General features: G+C 37.6%; 1 pseudogene; it reads right to left on the bottom strand.

Annotated features, from left to right (window-relative positions):
- Positions 1 to 5,434: 5,434 nt before the first annotated feature.
- LOC100018694 (signal peptidase complex catalytic subunit SEC11C-like) lies at positions 5,435 to 9,455 on the bottom strand (annotated as a pseudogene).
- Between the last annotated feature and the right edge of the window lie 2,434 nt (positions 9,456 to 11,889).

The following is an 11,889-nucleotide window of genomic DNA, read 5'->3' as shown; positions in this document are numbered from 1 at the left end:
AACGAGGTGCTGCACAAAGGATTATGTGGCTGCACAATGGAAGATGTCAGCATGGTGAGCAGCAATCTGGGGGAGGGGATTCCGCACTGTGCATACTGCTGCCCGGTATAGTAGTGGCAGTGATGGGCCTGTGCAAGGTGTGACAGGCCCATCACAGCCAGTGCTGCAGGCTCTGCTATCCCAGACAGTGGTATACAGTGTCACAGGCCCAGCACCGCCTCCAGTACTGTATACAGGCATCGGATAGCTGTGATCTCGCCTATGACATCAGCGGTGGGCCTCTACTGTGAGAAGCCAACCACTGCCACTGGGTGTTTTATAAGACACCCTCTGGTTTTTTGGATCAAAATAATTTAATATAAAATAATAAATGGCCCCTAGGGGTCATTATATTGTGCATCTGGGGGAATATGGGGGCCATTATGTTGTGCATCAGGGGGAGTATGGTTGCCATTGTACTAGTTGGGAGAAGTGAAGCATGCGTTTTTTGTATTATGGTCTATAATTACAGATCCATAAATACAGACCGCAAGAGGACACACACTAGTGTCATGCCTTCCTTTTTCCTGACGTGGAATCTGATCACATGGGTCTTACAATTTGGAATCCCTAGGAAACAATGACATCAAGAAAGAGAAAAATCGACTCAGAGTGTAGAATATTCAAAGAACAGTGGACTTATGATTACGTTTTCATGCAGTACAAGGAAAGAGCTGTGTGTTTGATATGCCAGAATAGTGTCTGTGTTCAAAGAATACAATTTGCGTTGACACCATCAAACTCAACATAAAGATAAATATGATTGTTTGGTTGGAGATGTGAAAAAAGATAAAATATTAAAACTGAAAAATACACTGACAACTCAGCAAAATACTTTTGTGAAGCAGAAGCAGCTAAATATTTCATCACTGCAAGCAAGTTTTCAAGTTGCCAAGCTAATAGCTTGCATTAGCAGACCATTTGTGGAAGGAGAATTTATTAAAAAGTGTCTTCTTTCTGTTGCCAACGAGAGTGTTCAGAAAAGGCAGACTTATTTAGTAGTTAGTCTTTCAGGATCTACAAGTACACAAAGGATTGAAGAAATGGGAGACAATTTGCAAAACTCCATAAGAAAACTTTTCTATTTTTCCTTGGCACTCAATGAGAGCAAAGATGTTTGTAATTCTACACAACTTCTAATTTTTATTTGTGGGACAAATGACAATTTTGAGATCACAGAAGAGCTTGCTGCACTGCAAAGCATCAAAGGAACAACTATAGGAGACGATATCTATAAAAAGGTTTCCCAAACTGTGAAGGATTTGGAGCTAGACTGGACTAGACTAGCCAGTGTGACAACTGATGGTGCTCCTAGCATGGTGGGGTCTAAGAAAGGAGTAATTGCTCACATTAACAAAGAGATGGACATATGTAACCATTCTCATTCAATAGCCATACATTGCCTCATCCACCAACAAGCGTTGCTATATAGTAAATCACTGAAGTGGGACTCCACTATGAAAATTGTGGTATCTTATGTTAACTTCATTAAAGCTAATACACTAAACCACAGACAATTTCAGGAATTTCTGTATGAGCTAAATGTTGCCTATTTAGATGTTCTGTGCCACATAGAAGTCCATTGGCTGAGTCGAGGGAGTTTTGAGACATTTCTATGACTTACTTCCACAGATTACAGCTTTTATGCTTTCAAAAAACAAAAAAGTACCAGAGCTCAATGATGCAGAATGGAAATGGCACCTCGCCTTTCTGACAGATGTAACAGAACTACTCAACAGTTTCGATGTGCAATTTCAAGGAAAAGGGAAGCTCATCTGTGATATGCAATCACATGTGAAAGCGTTTGAAGTAAAATTAGGCCTCCTTATCAAACAAGTGAAGGAGGAAAATTTCTACCATCTCCCCTTAACTCAAAATCTGTTAGCAGGAAAACCCTTGATTGCATTCCCAAAAGAAACATGTGTGGATTCACTGGAAAAGTTTCAAAATGGGTCCCAATTCAGATTTAAAGAGCTTCATCTCCATGAACAGGACATACAGCTTTTCTGTAACCCATTTTCTATTGACATTGAAAATGTGGATACAATTTACCAAATGGAACTGACTGAACTGCAGAATTGTGACTCTCTGAAAGATGCATTCAAGTCAAGCAGTTTGCCTAATTTCTATGCATCTCTCCCCTCTGAGACATATCCTAATCTCAGGAACAATGCTCTCAAAATGGCAACCATCTTTGGCAGCACTTATGTCTGTGAACAGACTTTTCCAGAATGAAACATATGAAATCTCCAACCATATTTAGACTAACTGATGCACACTTGCATCACTTGTTATGGCTAGAATGACAAATATGGAACCGGATGTTGACCATCTCATTAGCCAAAAGCAGCTCCATAGTTCCCATTGAAATACTAGTCAGTTTGTTGGTTTAAATTTACTTGATTTTTATTTTAAATATTGAATTTATTCCTGTTTTATTTTTTTTTACTTTAAAATAAGATATGTGCAGTGTGCATAGGGATTTGTTCATAGTTTTTTGTTTTTTGTTTTTATAGTCCAGTCCTCCAACGGTCTGAGAGACAGTAAACTGGCCCCCTGTGTAAAAAAGTTTGAGGACCCCTGCTCTAAACGATCACTCTAGTGCAAATATCAATAATATGGAAATGGGTCTTGATCAATGACACATGTAAAACCCAGTGGAATTGAGTGCTGGGTATGGGAGGTGGTTGGAAGGAGGGGAGGGAAAGAACATGAATCATGTAACCATGGAAAATGTTTCTTAATTAATCAACAAAATTAAATTTAAAAAAATAGAAGTACCTCTACTATCTCCAGGAGGTTTGATTCAGAAACTGCTCTACAGTATCATTACTGTCCCTTCAAAACTGCCATTTTGTACTGTTGTCGCTCCTGGTTTCACCCAGAAACTTTTTGTTGATCTTCTCCTGCTCACTGTCAGCCCTTGAGAAGTTACGTAGCCACAAAGGTTTCCTTCCAAGATACTGAGTATGGTTTTTCTCTGTCCCCTGAGCTCTGGTTCTTTGTTTATTCCTCTAGTGCACTTTTTAAGGATCAAATGCAAGAATATCGCTCAATATAAATCATCCTTTAAGTGCTATTAAAAGAGCAAGAGGACCTGAAATACATGTTATCAACAAGCTAACTTAGCCAAAGAATTCACAGCTTTTTGAAGAGACACAAGAAGAATACTTGAGTATTTTAAACCAGATTTTGAATCTGGAAAGCAAGGACTCAATCATTTTTGTCTCTCTATCCCTGGCCTTGGCATATGGTGGACACTCAATGAATGACTATTAAAGTAAATTAAATTATAAGACTCTACCAGATACATTTTCTATACATAAAGAAATTTAAATTCACAGCTCTACAAATATTCAAATTTTAATAGTAGCCACAATTTATATAGTGTTTTAAAGGTTACAAAGCACTTTCTATAAAATACACCTTTTGATACTAACAATTCTATGAGATAAGCACTTTATGTATTTTATTTCCATTTTACAGATGAGGAAAACAAGGTTGTAAGAATGATCATGACCACATGGCAAATGAGAAGATTTATTTCTAATGCTGCATTATTTTTTTCTTTTTTGTTGGGTTTTTTTCTTTGATTGGGAAAACAATTTATTAAAGGGTACAGAAGAATAATCATGCTTTTAAAAAGTACTCAGTACATTTTTTTCTTTCAGTTTTTCTGATTTCAATAGGATGAAGTCCATTATTATTACAAAAGCCTATTTCAGGAGAGATAAAGGATTAAAGGACGAGTTGACTCCCATGGATCACTGCCATGAGCAAAGTCCACCCTTGCCCATGATTCCAGGGTATTCCGGCTGGCAGCTACTGATCAGTCAACAAAAGTAACAAATGGAAGACAGCTTAATCATTATACCCATGGGATTGCTTTGCATCTCAGAGCTGCTCCACTATCCCAATGTCTGATCTTTATTTTTATACCCATTTTCTTGTCATGCAGATACACAAAATCAAAGAGATATAATTGGAAAACTTTTAACAAATCACTTGATTAACATTCTATATTTTTGTATTGTGGTTAAAGACAGAATAAAGGTTGCACACAAGATAAATTATTTCATCACAGGTGGCTTAATTTTCTCATTACCCTGTGAGAAGTTTTGAGCTTACAAACAATCAAGGAGAATTATGTATTGCTTTTAATAAAATGAAATAATTAATCAGCAGTTCTTAGAAGACAATTCAACAATCATATCATCAAAGCTGAGGGATCTTGGAACACAAATAAAATTTAGACTGGAGGCTTCTAGGGAGTTCCTGAGTTACTGATTTGTGTAATCGAGTCACTGAGTCATACTGAAGTTTGATGTACTTGCACTTATCGCTTGGGCCTCTATGATTGATTTGTGTGCTGGCTTCATGAGAATAGGCTTCTGTGAATGGGAAAGTTTTGGGCTTGGCCTGTAGCTGCGGTTTTGCTGGGAATTATGTACCTAAGTAAAAGTTAACCCATGATAGTCTTTTTGGGATTGGTTTTAAGGGTCTGATATTTTGGTGATGTTTTAGAGAATTAGGGTACAGGTGTTATGCTCTTGCATTATTTCTTTTGAGACTAGGGGGAATAATAATCGTGTCAATTCATAGGTATGGGGCATTGATGAAAGAAGTCATGCAAAGGGGATAGAGTAGGCAGTCACATCTCGCCAAGGACCACTCTGTGGTCTCCCCAGCTACCATGCATGACTCTGTCAAGGTGTCATGGTCTGATGGCTCCCAGCAGATCACTCCTGCTGGTCTTTATCAAATTGGGAACTGACTCAAGGAAAGTAACCTCATAGGTGAGCAGCATGCTGCCAATTAAACTTTGATATGAAGGACAAACTACATATCATAGGAAGGTTAAGGTAGACCTTAATAAAATGTTTATGTCTTGTTTAAAGTCACGCCATAAGACAAAGAAAATGGAATGGATTATATCCTTTCTTCCCAGAAAGACTGTCAGAGGCCATTTTTCATCATTTTGAGTTACCAATTACAAAATACATATTTAACAAGCTATATTCTTTATGGGTTTGTTTGTTTTTCCTTTGGAGTACTATTTTTTCATTAAGGCAAGAGTTTTGTTTTCCTTAAAGATTTGTTTTAAACATGTAAATGCATGGAGAGAATATTTCCCCCCACCAATGTTACCGTCCCATAAATGGCTCACTTGATACTTTAAGTGAATGACATAAACATGTAAACCAAATATATTCAAATTACAGAATCAACATGGAAAACAATGTTAATTGATGAGTCATTTATTTGGACAAGACAATAGCCCCTACATATTGTTTTCTTTTATATATCAAGTGGAATATTTCAAATATATTCATTTTTCTTTTTTTCAATAGAATTCATTTCAGTCCAGTCTGAGAAATTGCTTCTGCTTCATGTTTTAGGATTCACATTTCATTATCACATATGCACCCATTATAGCCAAAAGAGAATACTTGAATTTCAGATGATCATTCATGATTATGGTAACCATCCCAATGTATGGCAAAAACCCTCTTGCTCTTCCTACAACATTCTTTTTTTTCTAGTCAGTTTTGAATTTCTCTGTACAAACCTCTATCATCAATTTCATTATTATCTCCTTTAGTCAAAAATTTGACATTTCCATTATCGTTTTGTGAACTTTGAAGACTCTGTAGACTATAGGAATATCTCTTACTTCAACTTTAAAAAATGACTATTTCCCTAGCTCTAATGGGATCTTTCTGAAAATTTGTTAAAAACAGAAGGTCTCCTCTATAAAATGCTGGCTTTATACTGCCAATCAGCACCACCACAATAGGACTTTCACTTCCAGTGGCAACTATCAAGCCTTCCCATATCATAAGAGTAGAAAATACAATCATGGCAAAGTTTAATATCTGGTAATACAGAGGCAGAGTCAAGATGGCAGCATAGAGGCAGCAAACATTCAGATCTCTGAAAACCCTTCCTTACCAATTATAAACTAAATGCTCCCAGGAGTATGAAAATCAAACCTAACAACAAGACAGAGCCAAGGAACCCTTTTGCTGGACTCAACTTAAAAGGTATGCCCCACAAAGCCAGAATTTGAGAACACTCAGATTTAATGGGAAGGAAGAAGTAAGGTCCTGGGACCTCTCCCCCACCTAGTGTCCTAAGCCTCCAGCGGCAGCTGGAACCTCTGGGCTGGCAAAGGCGCTGGTCTGGAGGGAGTACCTTGCAGACAAAGTTGTGCCAGGCTCAGAGCATCCAATAAAGGCAGTGGGAAAGGAGATAGAGAAGAAATGCAGAGCACCGAGCAGGCAGAAGTTGAAGCAGTGGAGAGACTCCATATTGCCCTCCCCCCTTTCCTGAGGATTTGGCCTCAGGGCATATCCAGGAACCTATCCAGACCTAATACCATCAAAGCCTTCAGAGGGCAGGGAAGCTCAAGCTCCAAAACCCAAACAGACTGCTGGACTTAATCCCATCAAAGCCTCCAGAGGGAAGGGAAGCTCAAGCTCCAACACTCCTCCCCCACAGAATGCACTGAGAGTTACTGACAAAACTCCAATGGTGAAGGAGGAAAGAAAAGCCAAACACCACCAAAAAATGAGAGGAGCAAGAGCTCAGGCAACTTCAGGGATTAAAGAAGGGGTAAATATGAGCAAACAACAGAAAAAGGAAAAAAATACAATCAACAGCTTCTATACAGGCAATGAACAAAGAGCAAACAGAACAGAGAAGTATGAGGGAACACCAAGAAAAAAACACAGAAAACCCAGTGAATTGGATACAGGCTCTGGAATAATTTAAAATACAATTCAAAACACAATTAAGAGAAGCTGAAGACAACTGGGAAAAGAACTTAAAAACTAATGTAAGTCATCTGGAAACAGAGGCACTTGAACTAAAACAAGAAAATAATGTCTTGAAAGCCAAAATCAACTAGCTTAAAAATGAGGCAAAGGAGATGAAAGATGAGGTAAAGAGGATGAAAGATGACCTCCAAAGAAAATCAGACCATAAGGAGAAGGATAACCAAAAATCCAGGGATGAAATCCAGTCTTTAAGAACCAGAATACAACAACTGTAATCGAGTGACTTCACAAGGCAGTAGGACATGATAAAACAAAATCAAAAGAATGAAAATATTGAGGAAAATATGAAGCACCTCATTAACAAAACAGAAGATTTAGAAAATCATTCCAGGAGAGACAACTTAAGAATCATTGGTCTACCAGGAGACCATGACAAAAAGAAAAGCCTGGACATCATACTACAGGAAATTATCCAAGAAAACTCCCCTGGTATTATAGAACAAGAGGGGAAAGTGGAGATTGAAAGAACCCACAGATGAGCTCTTGTACTTAAACCCCAACTGACAACACCCAGGAATGTTATAGACAAATTCAAGAATGATCAGACCAAGGAAAAAATATTACAAGCTGCTAAGAAGTCATTCAGATGCCATGGAACCACAGTGAGGATAACACAGGATCTAGCTGCATCTACACTGAAGGACCAAAAGGCATGGAATATGATATTCTGGAAAATAAAGGAAGTAGGTCTATAACCAAGAATCAACTACCCAGCAAAATTTACTATATTCTACAGGGGAAAGTATGGTCATTTACCAAAATAGAAGAATTCCAAGCATTTGCAAAGAAAAGACCAAACCAGAAAAGAAAAATTGATACCCAAGCATAGAATTCAAGAGATTCATCAAAAGGTAATTTAAAAAGAGAGAAAAAAGGAAAACAAAATAAAAAACAAACACAAAACTTTTTTAAGAAACCCAATAAGTTAAAATGATATGTATCCCTATAAGAAAAGAGCCCATTGGTAACTCTTAAAAATTGTTATTATCACCTTGGTAGCTAGAAGAATTACACTTATAGGGAACAATGACAAACTGTATAGGATAAAATGCCAAGACATAAATGGGTATATAGATATATATATGCATAAATACATATATATGTATGTATATACATATATATACAACTAGAGCTAAAAAAAGAGATTAATACTAAAAGAAATGGGAAAAGAAACAAAATGGGGTAAATGTATATGTCACAAAGAAGCTCATAGTGGGAGGGGGGAGAACATCCATACACTGGAAGAGTAAAGAGGTTGGAGATGGGAAATACTCAACTCTTATGTACATTGAAATTAACTCAAAGAGGGAAGAACAATCCAATCCATTGGGGCATAGAATTGATTTATGCCCTATAGGGAAGAAGAAAGGTAACAAATGGACTAGTGGGGAGGGAAGTAGTACAAGGGAGGGAGGGGGATAGTTTAAAAAGATTATAAAGAAAATAAGGGGGGAATAAGAAGGGAAGGGGATAGAAATGGAAGTAAAATAAGGATAGGAATTAGGGGGACTGATTATAAACAAAAATATTGATGTAGAAGGAAATAGTGAAAGAAGAAAAGGCAGGACCAGGAGTAGAAATCAAAATGCTAGAAAATACAAAGCTGGTAATCATAACTCTGAGATATCACCTCACACCTAGCAAATTGGCTAACATGACTACAACAGAAAGTAATGAATGCTGGAGGGGATATGGCAAAGTTGGGATATTAATGCATTGCAGGTGAAATTGTGAATTGATCCAACAATTCTGGAGGGCAATCTGGAGCTATACCCAAAGGGAGCTAAAAGACTGTCTGCCCTTTGATCCAGCCATAGCACTGCTGGGTTTGTACCCCAAAGAGATAATAAGGAAAAAATACATGTACAAGAATATTCATAGTTGCTCTCTTTGTGGTGGCAAAAAATTGGAAAATGAGGGGATGCCCTTCAATTGGGGAATGGCTGAACAAATTGTGGTATATGGAATACTATTGTGCTCAAAGGAATAATAAAGTGGAGGAATTCCATGGTAACTGGAATTACCTCCAGGAAGTGATGCAGAGTGAAAGGAGCAGAACCAGGAAAACATTGTACACAGAGACTGATACACTGTGATACAATCGAATGCAATGGAGTGGCAATGCAGTGATCCTGAACAACTTGGAGGAATCTACAAGAAAAAACACTATCCATATTCAAAGGAAAAACTGTGGGAGTAGAAACACAGAAGAAAAACAACTGCTTGATTACATGGGTTGAGATTGATATGACTGGGGATGTAGACTCTAAATGAGCATCCTAATGCAAACACCAACAACATGGAAATGGGTTCTGATCAAGGACACATGCAATACCCAGTGAAATTGCTCATCAGCTACAGGAAGCGGGGGGGTGGGGGGGGAAAGGAACTAATGTTATTCTTGTAACCAATTAATAATGTTCTAAAATGACTAAATTAATTTTAAAAAAAGAATGTAGTATTAGGATATAAAAATAAATTATTTTCATGGATACCAAAAAAAAAAATTAAATCAAATTAAATCTGATAATACAGCTGGTGCTTGTTCATCCTCCTTAGGTGTCCAAAGATGTCCATAGTGGGTGGCTTCCTGAAGTCAGTCCCCTGGGACACTGTGTAGCACAGGGAGGAAGAAGGGGGCAGAGCAGGCCAGTGGGCTCCTGAGCAATGTTGACACACCTGCCTGGTGCCCCATTCTCCCTCCCATACTGCTTCTTTGCTGCCTTGTCTCTGCATTATTTTTTTCTAAGTAATGTTCTGTATTATCATTATTTCTAATAGGAGTCAGTATTCTTCAAAATTCTTTCCTCCTTCCTTTGTCCTGACATTTTTTGCATTCCAGTTCCCCAAGCAGTTTCTTAAATTGGGATTATTTAAATTAAAAATTTGAACCCCACTTCTCTGGTACACAAGAGATATTTTAAGCCAAGTTTGTCTGGGGGGCAGCAGGACAGTGTACTTGGGTCCTGCATTGAGATAAATTGGAGGTCACTCTTAGCCAGACATAATCTGATTTCTTCATCTATACACTGGAATCTAAGGAACAAAGATGAGATTTTTTCCATCATCATGAAGAAATTGGAGAGGGCTTGAGAGAATGTTGTCCCACTTCCTCATAATGTATTGTCCAAATAGAGACGTCTTGGGCTATCTAGGGGAGAGCAGAATAATGAACTTTCAAAACTGTCTGACTCAAGATGACTCAGGGACATAGAGTCATTACTTATGAAAATAGACCAAAAAATTTAATTATTTATTGTTTATTGTTTGCTTAATCAATAAATTGATTTTCTCACCCAGAATCAAGTCTCTCAGGATTTTTAGTTATCTCTCAAGAAAGTGTCAAAGGCAAGATTCACGGCTTCATCCATTTTTCAAAGCTAGACTCCTTCTAAGTTTAAACTCAATCCCTTTTCCACTATAAATGTTCCACTTCTGCTAATCTCTCTCACTTGACTGGAAGAAGGCAAAGTCCTTCAGTGTTAGACACTTTAGAAGAATAGACCCAACATGAACATAAGCTATATACAAGCCCTGTCAACCCAAGATGAAGATAAGGAACTGGAAGTAGACTTGACCATCAAATAATGGCCAAAACTTCTGGTACAACCTACTTTCCCTCTTAGTTCCTCCGTGCCTGGAGAATCTGAATTTTCTATCCCCAAACCAATTCCAACCGCTATCATTCCAAGCCATCTGTAGAAATTAACTGGTTTTCCCTTTGCCCTACAGCCAGAAAGCTCTCATCTTCTTCTCCCTTGAGTCAATATGTAATTCAATCCTCAGATGTCAAGTGTATCTTTGTATTGTCTCACTTCCTAACACTCATCACTCTACTCCACCCATGTTCCAGTCTTCTTTCCTTTCCTTTCTCTGTGCCTTCTGGGATCCGCCTTCACTTCCCATCATTAATAATAAATTTGCTTCATTCTAGAACTCCTGGTTTTACATATTTCCCATTTCCTATGGCTCATAGAACTTTACTTTCTCCAGAATTCTCCAGAATACATCAGCTGCCATGCTTTTCAGCATGAGTTGCTTTTCTCTTATAAGAAAATCTAAGGTGTGACAATTTCCATAAGTAGTAGGAGCAGAGCAAAGCCATACATTATAGAATTTGAGAAAGTTAAATAAATGGGAGGACCTAGTGTTCCAAGATACAGCAATTTACTCATTAAAGTCACTAATTATGAGGGCAGGAGCAGTTCTATGATCACATGGTGTCAAAGACAAGAGGGTTTAACATACCCTCTAATCTCTCTTCCTCCTGACTTTCATTCCAACTGTCTGTACCATTTGGTCCAGACCTTTGTGGCTGTGATTTTTAGGCCTGGACTTTGATCTTTTTTCTTTTCTCGAGGAGTTCAGAAGACCCTGATTCACAGTCTTCCTGTCCTTATATTTTGCCTGAATGTGAGATTTTTATTATATATATATATAGCTATATGACAATAATATAGATATATAACAAAAACATTATAAGTGCTCTGAGTTCACATCTACAAGGAAAGAATGGGAAAGAAAGAAAGATATCATTCCAGTCAGAAATGCAAAGGGACCTTTACCATCTGCCCTGTCATTAAGTCCTCTAGACCTGTAAGTATTGCCAACTGACCTGGCAACATATCCTAATTACCTCTGAGCCTTGCCAGTTGTCATACAGCTACATCCTTACAACCACCAAGTCCTTCTACTAAACACCTTAAAGATGAATTCTTCCACATAATTCTCTTGGTAACTCATGTTTTCCACTTAATCAAATACTCAGTCATTGAGTTCTATTTTTTGCAATCTCTCCTCTCTGTTCTTTTTCATTTGTCTAATTCTCTATTTTTAATCAATACCAAATAGTTTTCTTGAGAGCTGTCTTAAAATCTGAGGTGTGAAAGTGTTATACCCCTTCATTTCTACTTTTTTCATCATTTCTATTACTATTCTAAATATTTTATTTTTCTAAGTGAATATTCTAACACAAAATGCACTTTGAAATTTCATTTGTATAGCATTAAAA

The sequence above is a fragment of the Monodelphis domestica genome, chromosome 6 (assembly GCF_027887165.1).
Source record: "Monodelphis domestica isolate mMonDom1 chromosome 6, mMonDom1.pri, whole genome shotgun sequence".
Lineage (NCBI taxonomy): Eukaryota > Metazoa > Chordata > Mammalia > Didelphimorphia > Didelphidae > Monodelphis > Monodelphis domestica.
Note: the sequence above shows the minus strand (reverse complement) of the source record. Positions and strands in the feature narration are given on the sequence as shown.